Below are 11,824 nucleotides of genomic sequence, written 5' to 3'. Positions count from 1 at the left end.
CAACCAGAAGGGTGAGGGTCAGGGCTGGCTTACCCGCGCGGTGCCGCGCTGGAGCCTATTTTCTGGTGGGAACCATTGGGATAAAATTAGAAGTAGGTTGAACTTTATCTACGACTTGAACTGAGGCTGAACTCAGCCCTGTTTTGTTTTGGTTTTTCCAAGTTCAAAAGAGTTCACAGGGAGGGCGGCAAGAGGGGAGGGCACTGGATTTTTTTTTTTTAAACTTGCTCTTTCTGCATTTTTGCTGGAGTTTGACTGCCTCATCTGCTTGGAAATGCTCTCACGGTATTTCCAGTTTGAGATGGTGATGTGATGGCTCAAATACCACCACAGTCTTTTATTTTGTGTCAGATATTTGGGGTTGGGGTAGAACAGGGCTGACCAAGCCTTCCCTGTGCCACCCTTAGCTCCGCCCTGGGTCTGTCCCAGCCCAGGATGGGGAAGGCGAAGGGGAAAACAGGAGTGGTTTTGGTGGATACCACACTGTGTGAAAGGACCACAGCACTCTGTGCTGGGGATGCTTTGAGGGCTTTTTGGCACAGTTTTGTCCTGTGCCAACTAGACGGGCCTCCAGGCAAACTTCCAGCATCGCTAAAGGGACTCATATGGAAGATGCTGCATTGCTGGAGCGTGTCCAGAGAAGGGCAGCGGAGCTGGGGAGGGGTCTGGAGCCCCACTGCTCCCAGGGAAGGGGCGATGGGACGAGGGGAAACAGCCTCAAGTTGTGCCAGGGCAGGGTGAGGTTGGCCATGGGGAACAATTCCTTCCCCTTGGGGCTGTCAGGCACTGGGAGGGTCTGCCCAGGGAAGGGGTCGAGTCCCCAGCCCTGGGGGGATTTAAAAGCTGGGCAGCCAAGGTGCTGAGGGCCAGGGTTTAGTGGTGGGATGGCAGGGGTAGGGGAACGGTTGGGCTTGGGGATCTGAAAGGGCTTTTCTGACCTAAACGATTCTGTGATTCTATGACACTACTCCTAATCCTCAGTTTTCACGTGGCTGCCCCGTAGTGGAGGTGAATTTGCTTGTCTGGACACACACCAAGGGTCCTGGGAGCTGGAGCCGTGCTCCACGTCCCTGATCCTGGCCCCGTGGGTTGTGCAAGCTGCTGGCATCCATGCGAAGGTGTGCGGGTGGTGCAGAGAGCACGTACGGGGCTGTGCACCTCGCTGGGGGGGTGACGGTCCCCTCTGGGCCATGGGAGCTGGTGCAAGCAGAAGCACAAGGACACAGGGGCGTGAAGATTTCACATGGGATCCCTAGCAGAGCCACAAAGGGACAAATGGCACCACATCACTCCTGGGTGAGTTGTGTTTCCCAACGAGCCGATCATCTTTTCCCAGAACAGATGGGAGACTTTTACCGCCGGCTTATTTCACCTCCTAAATTACTCAAGAGTTAGTAGAAACTTTACCAACATGGGCCTTCTAATTTTAACAAAGATGCCTCCTAGATCACTGACAAATTTAGGGAATGCACCAGGGCAGACTCATTTCCTGGAATAGGAGCTACTGGAGAAAAAGTCCCTCCAGACTGGCTCCTAACTATGACACATTTGATAGCCATTCAAGGACTACTGGGAAACATGTCTCATTTGTCTCCGTGAAGCTTCAGACAGAGTTTCATCATCAAGTCTGACTGCTCCGTGAAATAAAACCGGCTAACATCTACTACCAGCATTATAACCTCTGGTGTTTACATAGGATGTGTCACGAGGGTGATATCCCCCCCCCCCAAGTCCCCCCCAAAGGTTTTCTATAGGGGTGCAAAGCGGCTTTCCCCCTATTGTCTCTTGCACCTTGTTTTCTTTCCTCCACACTGGGTGACCTGCGTTGTCCCACGGAGGGTGGCCCAGGCTGTGGGTGTGCCCGAGCCACCAGGGCTGTCAATGAACTTTGGCACCTTAAACCATGGAAAACCCGACAACGACGACGGCGACGTGCTGGAGACAGGGATAGGTGCCCGGCGTCCCGGAGATCGGATTGCCCCAGAGGATTTGCTGGGAGTCCCATGACGAGCCTGGAAGGGAGCCCAGACGGCAGGGCACCGCCGCGCTTTCCACCCAGGGCGCTCAGCTGGGGTCTCCGGAGGACAACTGGTGGCCTCTGTCCCTTACTGTCACCCTTTTGCATGTGCAAACCCCAACCCCACATCAGTCCAAGGTCTTGCCGGGGGGTGATTGGCACCCTACCCCATGGGACCACCTATGGGTGGGGTGAGGGCACACGGCAGTGGGTTGCCCCGGTGCAAATCCCTCCTGTGTTTGCGTCACTGGTCCCAGGAGATCGTACCTGTGCTTGCCTACAAGGGGTATTCACCACAGCTTGACCCACATCGTTCACCCCATGGGCCGTTACCTGACTTTGATGACTTGGGATGTTTTTTAGGACAAGTCTTGATCTCCAGCCATGACCCAATTCCCTGCGCTGCTTCGGGCGCAGGAGCCAACCCTGGTCACTCCCACTTCGGGGGAGCTGCAGCTTTGGCCACCAGCACCATCTATCCTCCCCAGCCTCGCAGGGTCATCCCAGGTCCTCAGGGTCTCCGGCCGCTTTGTTTCACCTCCGAGGTGTCGGATAGGATCTCAGCACCAGCTGTTTTGCAGGCAGATGAGGAATCCAGCACTGCAGAGAGGGTTTTTTTTTAATCTCACCCATCTCAGCTTCGCCATCCCCGCGAGCTGTTTCTAGGAGTCCTTGCCCAAGTGCTCCGTCTCCAGGAAACGCCGTTATCAGCCACCCCCATCGGGGCGGCTCCATTTCAAGCTCCCCACCTCGCTCCCGGGGGGCCCCGTTCCCAATCCAATTTCTACTGGAAGCAGATAAGGCAGAGGAAGGTGATAAGGGATGGCCAGCAGCCTCGTCACCCTGCTACTGTCCCCCTAACTCACAAGGGACAGACGTCAGTGCAGGGGGGACAGGGAGACACCATCAGAGCGGTCCTTGCAGCCCTGTGGCTGGTGGATGGGCACGGTGTGGACAGCCCAAGCTCCCCAGCCCTTTGGAACACCTGGGTGGCATCGGGACCAAAGCTCTTGGGGCGATGCATTCACCCTCCTACTTGGGTGTGCACACCCAAAACTGGCCATTCACAATAACACACCGGGCAAGGGTTTACATTCAGGCTGGACTAAGGGGGCTTTTCCATCGCTCAGTCCCTCATCCCTGTGCACGCTGAGCTTTTCCTCCCTTTCTTCCCCAAAAGCTTCAGCACAACCCCACACTGCTTTTCCTAAGCACCCCTTTTGCTCCCATCTTCCCCCCCCCCTCCTCTGCAAGACCAAAAATGGCCAGATTAGTGAAAAAAAAAAAAATAAAAAATAGGTGGACCTGATGGTTAGGGACCACCCATTCCGTCCCCCAGCTGGTCAGCGACAGCTGACTGGTGAATGCCTTTAATTAAAATGAAATGGTTAATAGGAAGCTGAGCAAAGGTCTCCCACTTGGCTCCCGCCGCAGGTGCCAGTGGAAATCGTGCCGAGGGCTGAAGTGCTCGGTGTCGTAACAGCCAGCCTACGCCAGGCCACTAACGTCACCGCGAAATCTTGCTCCCAAATACAGCTGCCCTGGCGCCGACGAACCTACGCCTCTGAGGTGGAACATCCCCGTGGGCATCCCTCCATCCACCGACCCCTTTCCAAAGGGGTCTCTTGTCTCCAGCCTGCAGGCTTGGTAGAAAATGGATTTTAAGTGCAGAGTGAGTTATATTTTGACTGTTGTTGATTTGTGAACAATAACAACAACCAAAAAAAAAAAAAAAAGGAATTACCCAATACAGAGCAGTTTCCCAAGGTTGGGAAGCAGGAGGATGGAAGTAATAATTAATCGGCAGTGGCTGGGGGGGGCTTTGCTCACCTAAAACGACCTGGCCTAAGTGTCACTTCACAAAGGTACCTGGAACTTAGAAAAGACCTTGTCCTGGCCTGAGGGAGGGAGAAAGAGGGGAAAAAAGAGGAAGAAGGCAAAGCAAGGAGTGACAAAGCCACCGGGATCCCGCAGGGAAAAGGAGGCTGAGGGGAGCCCTCATCGCTGCCTACAACTGCCTGAGAGGAGGGGGGAGCCGGGGGGGTCGGGCTCTGCTCCCAGGGAAGGGGCGATGGGACGAGGGGAAACGGCCTCAAGTTGTGCCAGGGCAGGGTGAGGTTGGCCATGGGGAACAATTCCTTCCCCTTGGGGCTGTCAGGCGCTGGAAGGGGCTGCCCAGGGAAGGGGTCGAGTCCCCAGCCCTGGGGGGATTTAACAGCCGGGCAGGGGCGGTGCTGAGGGCCAGGGTTTGGGGGTGGGATGGCAGGGGTAGGGGAACAGTTGCGCTTGGGGTTCTGAAAGGGCTTTTCCAACCTAAACGATTCTGTGATTCCATGATTCTATGACACCTCCCTGGCCCTCTGCTCCCCACGCTCCCCCTCTCTTTCCCCAATGCCTGAGCATCTTCTCCCTCTCAAGTAACGGGCTCACAGGATGCAGCAAAGCATCTCAGAGACCCAAACTCCCCTGGGATCAGTCTCCCCTTCCCAGATCCAAAACCTTTTCTCCAGAGAGCAGGGCTTTGGTGGTGATTCTCTGCTCTGCCCATCATTAGCATATGTGCCTTGACTCCAGAAGGATGTCCACCCTGTGGACACCTCACCTCCTCCCACCTCTTCAAGCAATGGCAGGCTTGAAACAGAGCCTCAGAAAGTTTGATTTGGGATCATCACCCTTGATGGAGCTGACACCATCAAAAACGCTAGCGAAGACGCAGTTAGATGTATTTTAGTGTGTATTTTAGTCTAAATTAAAATCTGCAGGGGAGTAAATGGAGCTCTTTGACCACAAACTCTACAATGAGTGCAGGCATCTCCACCAAAACCATACCTTTCGGGCAGGAGAAAAAAAAAAAAAGCCCGGCTGTTGGTTCAAAATGCCTTTTTGCATTCAAAGCTTCCTTAGCAGACAAGCAGCCCACGCGCAACCATTTGCTGCTTTATCACACAGATCCCAGGCCAGGTCTTCAACTGGAAAAACCATTTCTGGCTGCGTGTGTTTGGGTAGGGCTGGACGTTTTTATTCTAGCGGGGGGGTCTGATGTCCTCCATCTGAAACGGAAACCCACTGCGCGCCGTTGTCTGTTGCTTATCTCACTGGTGGTGCTGCTTCTCTGCAGTTCCAGGGTCCTTATCTTCAGTGGAGTCAACTGTATACCCGGAGCTAATTGCAATAAATAACACAAAATACTTTTTCTTATCCAAATGTTTTTGTGGGGAAAAACATCATTTGAAAACGGATTAAAAGTGGCGTTCCTGTCCTTGCTTTCGTTTAGTGCCTGGCCAGGCTGCTGTTGCTCCTCCCTGCCCAGCACGAATCTGGGGACTTCACCCCAATTTTCCATAGGACCTTGCAAGGATCTGCCCAGGGGCTCCTCAAACCCACGTAGACCTCTCAGAGGAACCACAAATTTCTGGTGATGTTCGACACCCTTTTGGAGACGGGGTCCTTAGGCATGTCTGAGCGATGGTTGGGAAGTCTGGGAACCACTGAGTGAGAGCATTTAAGCACTGGAAGGGGCTGCCCAGGGAAGGGGTCGAGTCCCCACCCCCGAGGGGACTTAAAAGCCGGGCAGCCGAGGTGCTGAGGGCCAGGGTTTGGGGGTGGGATGGCAGGGGTAGGGGAACGGTTGGGCTGGGGGAGTTTAAAGGTCTTTCACAACCTAAACGATCCTGTGATTCTATGATTCTATAATGCCCCCCAGCTCCCCATGGTCCTATTGCAATTTGGGGCTGAGAATAACTGTTCTTAACACACGCATCCCTCACCTCCGCAAAGCCGTAAAGGGCTGGCAGGTGGCTGGACAGCAGCTATTATATTCTATAATAATAAGAAGAATAAAGATGTTATAATAAATAGCATTTACCTGAATAAGCAATGTCTAATGAACGCCAGATAATGATTTAGTGGTGAACAAGTCATAGTGTGAAGTGCTTAGAAAATTAAAAGATATCCCCAAAAGGCAGCTTGAAGGACCTGGGGTTGTTTCGTCTAGAGAAGAAAAAACAGCGAGGGGACGTAGTAAATCATAAAATACAGGTACCGAGAGCAAGGAAATAAATTCTTCGTCATCACGGAGGAAGGGCGAAGGAGTCACGGGCTTAACCTGTGGGAAGGAAGATGCAGCCTGGGTGACGGAAGGCAGTTTGCCAGCGGAGGGGATCATTAAGGCCTGTAAAAATCACCCTGAAAAAAATCGGAGCCTTGCACTTGAGATTTTGAAGACCGGGTTGGAAAAACACCTATCACAGGTGGTGTAAGGATGGCTGAATTGCCCGTGGGTTTAGGGGTGGATTAGCTGATTTTTGGTGCTCTCTTCCAGCCCCATTTTCAATTATTCACTTTATTTTTCTTCCTCGATCGGGTTTGCATTTTGAAATTCAAGGAAATGCCTCACTTCAGCGTTTTTCTCTCTTGTCTGCACACCAGTCATCCTGCAGGGAAGAGGTCTTCTCCTCCAGCAAGGCTAACGAATCTCCGAAGGACACACCCCCTGCACGCACAGGGGGCCAAAAACCCTGGAGCAGAGATTACTAACGGCAAACCCCAGGGATTCGGCAGACATTATTCCAGATATTTAAGGTCCGATGCTGGACAGCTGGGAGCTCAGTTCCTAGAATGTCATCTTTTGGAGAGACGTACCCAGTACCAACTCCGAACGCAGGCAACGAAGACTTGTTTCCACGAGACGTTATGGATCCGTCGGTAGGGCAGGCTCTTGCGTTCCTGGCACAGATAAAGACCAGCGTAAGCGCGATAAATCCTTTGGATGTTCCTCAACCTTAAGCTCCAAGGACAGACAAAGATAGTAAGATGGCAATGAAGAAAAAGCAGACGGTGCTTTACATCCCAGAGCTTTTTAGGGAGGAGGCATGTGGCATGGAGAAATGCTCTGAAGAAAGCTGGGTCTGGAGAGCCATGGGTTGGGAAGGTCCCAAAAATGAATGAGGTTTTAAGGAGGGGTTACAAAACGAGGGTGAGCAGGGAGCGGTTAGGAGGAATTTTAATTAACATCAGCGTTCGCAATGTTATTTAATAAGGTCCAAAAAACATCTGAGAGCAATGAAAGTTGAAACCAGCATTTTCGGAGCAAAACAGAGGCAAGCGTGGGGCTGAGGGAGCAGGGTTGGCTTCCCAGGGATGAGGGGCACCTGAAGAGGTGGAAGATCCTGGGGAGAGAAAAGCTCAGAGATGTGGTTTTGGGGTCAAACCGCCCTGGGTGGAGGAAGATGGGAGGATGGGAGACGCCCTACTGCTCCTGGGGCTGTGTGCAGTGTGGGGGCAGCACCAGCCACCTGAGGTGGCATTTCGGGAGGTAGGAGACCAGCAGCATGAGAAACTAAGGCCTTTTTGGGATGCAGGCACCCCCCAGCTGAGGTGCTGGGGGCATTGAGGGTCTGCCGTCTGGATTAAGCACCCCGCAGAAGCAGCTGAGCCCCGCATTTGCCAATTCAGGCATGAAATGGGGGAAGCCAACCTTGGGGAAGTCATGGTGAAGGCAAGGTGGTGATGGATGTGCACCCAAATTGTGGCACAAGGGTGGGGACAACCACCAGACAACAGCAGGAGTTCAGGGGGACAGTGGCCACACACCAGGTGAGTCCACCACACCTCCAGCAAGCACATTCCCCACCCCCAGGACCCTGGCATGCGTTTTGGCCCCACTGGAGAGGACACCATGGACGATGGTGGGGTTTGCCAGCCCAAAGAGCCCCGACGGTGAGCGGGGGAGAGGAGGCCAAGCTGGGCTGGGCATGGCACACAGCATGCCAGCCTCGACCGTTCCGGCTCTCCCCATGCCCCAACTTGTCGATGGGGTTGTTCAGAGCGATGACATAATTACAGTTTCAATCGCAGATTAATAAGAAGTGGGTTTTTTTTTTTTTTTAGCAAACTCTGGGGCATGCCTGAACTGGAAGGGCATTTCACCTCTCCACTGCCTGGGAGCCGAGGGTGCCATCCCCGCTTTGATGTCTCCTGGCGTGGAGGTTTTACAAACACCAGCAGCGCTAATGTGCCTGCCACAACTGCCCTTCCCATGGCGCGTTCTCCTTTGGGAAGCCACGCACGCTTTCATCTCCAGCACTCAGCTGGGCAACGGGCGTAGAAATAGGCCAAGGAGAAGCCTTCACCAGCCTCTAAAATAAACAACCTGCTGGTGGAGGAAAGTCATCCCAGGTGCCGCCAAAGGCGCAGGGGTTGCTAACTGGGATGAAGGGGAAACTGAGGCAGAAGCAGCTTGTCTGAAGCTGTTCAGAGAGTTTCTGCAATGTCACAAGCTTAGGAATGCATCCAAAAAGCTGCGGCAGTGGGAGGAACTGGCAGAGCGAGTGGACCATGGACCACTGCGTAACCGTGAGATGTGAGGGAGAGATCACGCCCATGGGCCAGATACCAGAAGCCAAGCTTAAAGTCCAGCTTTCAGGGTTCCGGGACAGACCCTGAGATACAACTGGTGGAGAGGGGCAGAAATGTGGGCAGAAATGTATTGCTTCAGGAGATGATGGACATGGAAGGATATATCCATATCCACCGTGACTTCTTGTCTCTCTGTAAGGTCTCCAATTTTTCCTCCTCCCCCATCACTCAGCCCAGCGCAGCTCACTTGGGCCAGGAGAACCTCTCACATCGTTCAGGTTAGGAGGTTTCAGTGCCTGACGGAGGAGCTTTTGGATACCCTTGGGCACGTCACACCTGGGGGACTGTTCCTCAGCTTCTCCTGTTGGGAGTCCCCAGAGCCCAAGCCAAGCCCTGCCAACCCAACCATTAAACAAACAAACAAACAAAAAAATCACCTGGATCCTTAGGCTGACTCAAAAGTCAGGATAGCTCCTAATAACCCTTTTTTTTTTTTCTCACCTATCCAAACCTCTGCACCTTCACCCTGCATTTTTCAAACTTCTCCTGCAGTTGGAGGACTGGAGAGTTTGTGTTTTCAGCTTTTGCATGCCCACACAGCTCCTGGAGCTCTCAGATGCTTGTGAGCCTCTGGTAGACACCCAGGAGCCACCAAGCAGAGCCCATGGGTGGGAACCCTGCACTGAGCTTAAAAAAGCAGCTGAGACTTTGGGGCAGAAACATATGACCAAGATCTCCTGTCCCCTGTGGTTTCCTGCTCTTCATGTTGACCAGCCACTGGGGGTTGGGCTAGATGACCTCTAAAGGTCCCTTCCAACCCAAGGCATTCTATGATTCTATGATTTCTGCTTGCCAGGCCCATTTTAGACATTCCTCAAATTCTGCCTAATCATGATCCTGTGCCCCTTATTGCTTCATCTGAGGTTGCTTTTACTGGATTGTCCATCTCCACTGCAAGGAGGTGAATGTATCTGAAGCTTCTGAGTTCTGAACACCAAAATCGCCCTGTCTCCATCTTCCTGGACTTTCCCAAGCAGGTCTGTATCTGGAGATGAGTTTCCTGTAACAAAGCAGGTCCCTGTCTGGAGATCTGTTTTCCTGCAACAAAAATATGCCCCAGGTGAGAAATTTGCCTCCTAAACTCAGAGTGACCTCAAAGAGCTGCAAGGCTTTGGATTAGGAGCATCGGGGTTGACCGTGCTGAAAATCAGTCCAACCCCAGAACCAAGTGGGCTTCTGGCCAAGAGTGGCGCAGAAGACCTCAAAAGTCCCAAGAAGTGTTGTTTTTATAGGATACCCGCTAAAACATCAGTGCCTGCTAGTGGTCCAGCCCAACAGCCTCTTGCAGGCCAGAGGTCTCCAGGGGATGATCCCAGTTATGGGTTGAGGCCTCACTGTCCCACTGTCCATGGGCAGTAGAAGCTAGCGATGCTGTGGGATGGGCTCAGTGCTCCACCAACTGCAGCCTCACGTCCCCCCTCCAAAGAATAAAACCTAAAAAAAAAAAAAGGGCCTGAAGGGTTAAAGTAACAATGCAAGTTTTACGAGTCCAGGCTCCAGATGTTGCAGGCAGGAAGATGAAAGCAATCCCCTCCGCCTGGTTGTGGAGGCACTAAGCCCTTAATAGCCCGTCCTGCGGAGGCAATGCCCTGCCGCCAGCCCCCGCTCGACTCCGTCTCCCCGCTGGAAGCGGTTCGGCCGGGGAGCCCGCAGGCAGCGAGTCGCTGTACGAGGCCTTTCTGTCCCACTGCTCGCTCTTGATCAATTATTAAAACCAGAAAATTCTCCAACCATGAAATTCATTCCAGCTTCCCCATGGCGTGCTGGGCTGGAAAAATCAAACCGCAGGGCCTGCGCTTCCAGGGGAAGGAGTAAATACCGCTTCTAGTGGGGCGTTTTGGCGTGGTGGGGCATCTCCAGGGGTTTGGTTTTGTTGGCAGACATGTTCCCCCTTGGCTCCCGTGGCCACCTCGACCAAGCACCCAGCCCACCCGCTGCTCTGTGGGGTCCCACCACACCCCCCCGAGCTGCTCCAGCTCCCATCAAGATCAAGAAGGTTGGTTGCCCTTCTTTCACCTCCATGGGCTCTAGCAAACGCCTCAACACCTGGTTTCTGCTTTCTTTCACTGGCTCCCTTTTCCAATGGCTTTATTTTCTGTTTTCCTCCTCTCGCAAGCTCTCAGCCTTAGCTTGCCCTGTTGATGGGAGGCAAAAAGGTGTTTTCTGACCCATTTTCCACTGGAGGTTGGCTCTAAACTGAGCTAACAAGCTTCAGTAGGTGTGATACTGGGGGCCAGTTGTGTCCCTTCACTGGCTGAATGATGGCTCCCTGAGCTGTCCTACTCCTTTCTTGTGCAAAACAGGTACCTTTGGGGCTAGAATGTGATTTTTTTCCTCATTTTAAGCATACTCAGAGTCGCATTCTCATCTGGGCAGTTGTAGGGAATAACAGGGGACCCCCCTCAGCTCTCACACAACAACTCCCCAGAGGTCTCCGGTGGCCGAGCTCCAGCTCTGGATATGCACATGCCTCAGAATAACTTACATATTTTCTACAGAACAGAGGATATAAATACATCCAGGGTAATGCCAGTCTTAAGTATTGCCACTACAGCAAAATTAACAGTCAGTTCTTTGCAATATATGACTTTTTTTTTTCCTTTTTCCCATGTGTGTTGCAATCCTGGTGACCAGCAGCACCCATATTGTCATCTGACTTACGCAGCTTTGTTCCTGTCTGATACGAAGAAAGACTGTGGAACACTTCACTGCCGCTGAAAGCAAACGAAACCGGCCAGGTCTTATCCCCAGAGCTGCTCTAACACCCAGTGGGCCTCAGCCTCCCTTTAGCCCTAACCCCGCACAGATACAAGACTGCAAGTTATGGAGCCAAGACCTTGAGCATCTGCCCACAACATCAAGCTCAACCTGGCTCCAAAGGGCTCAACACATCTTGGGTGAAGGAACTGCTCTTGCTCCTGATCCATCCTACTTTTCCTTGCTCACTGGTCAATTGAGTATCTCAAAAGCCCGGCCACCAAAGGACAGCAAAGGGTGTCACCACAGGGTCCTTCAAGGAGGGCAAGTCACGGCACAGCTCGACCTGCCTCTGCTCCAGGACAGCTGCTAATTCAGATCTTCTCCTTCCACCCAATCTTTTTTGTTTCCAAAAGAGGGAACTGAATTCACCCTCAGATTTCCATCGCACTTCCAGACTTGATTAATATTGTCACAAGGTTCAGGAGTTATTGGGTGTGCAGCTGACAGCCAGATGGGCATGTGACCATTGGAGCCTCTTGGCTTTCAGAAACCAGAGTGTTTAAAAAAAATAATCATAGAGTCATAGAGTCATGTAGGTTGGAAAGGACCTTTAAGATCATCAAGCCCAACCATTAACCCAGCACTGCCAAGTCCACCACTAAACCCTGGCCCTAAGCACCTCCTCTGCCC

Source organism: Egretta garzetta, unplaced genomic scaffold (genome assembly GCF_000687185.1).
Source record: "Egretta garzetta isolate BGI_Z169 unplaced genomic scaffold, ASM68718v1 scaffold179, whole genome shotgun sequence".
In the NCBI taxonomy this organism is placed as follows: domain Eukaryota; kingdom Metazoa; phylum Chordata; class Aves; order Pelecaniformes; family Ardeidae; genus Egretta; species Egretta garzetta.
Note: the sequence above shows the minus strand (reverse complement) of the source record.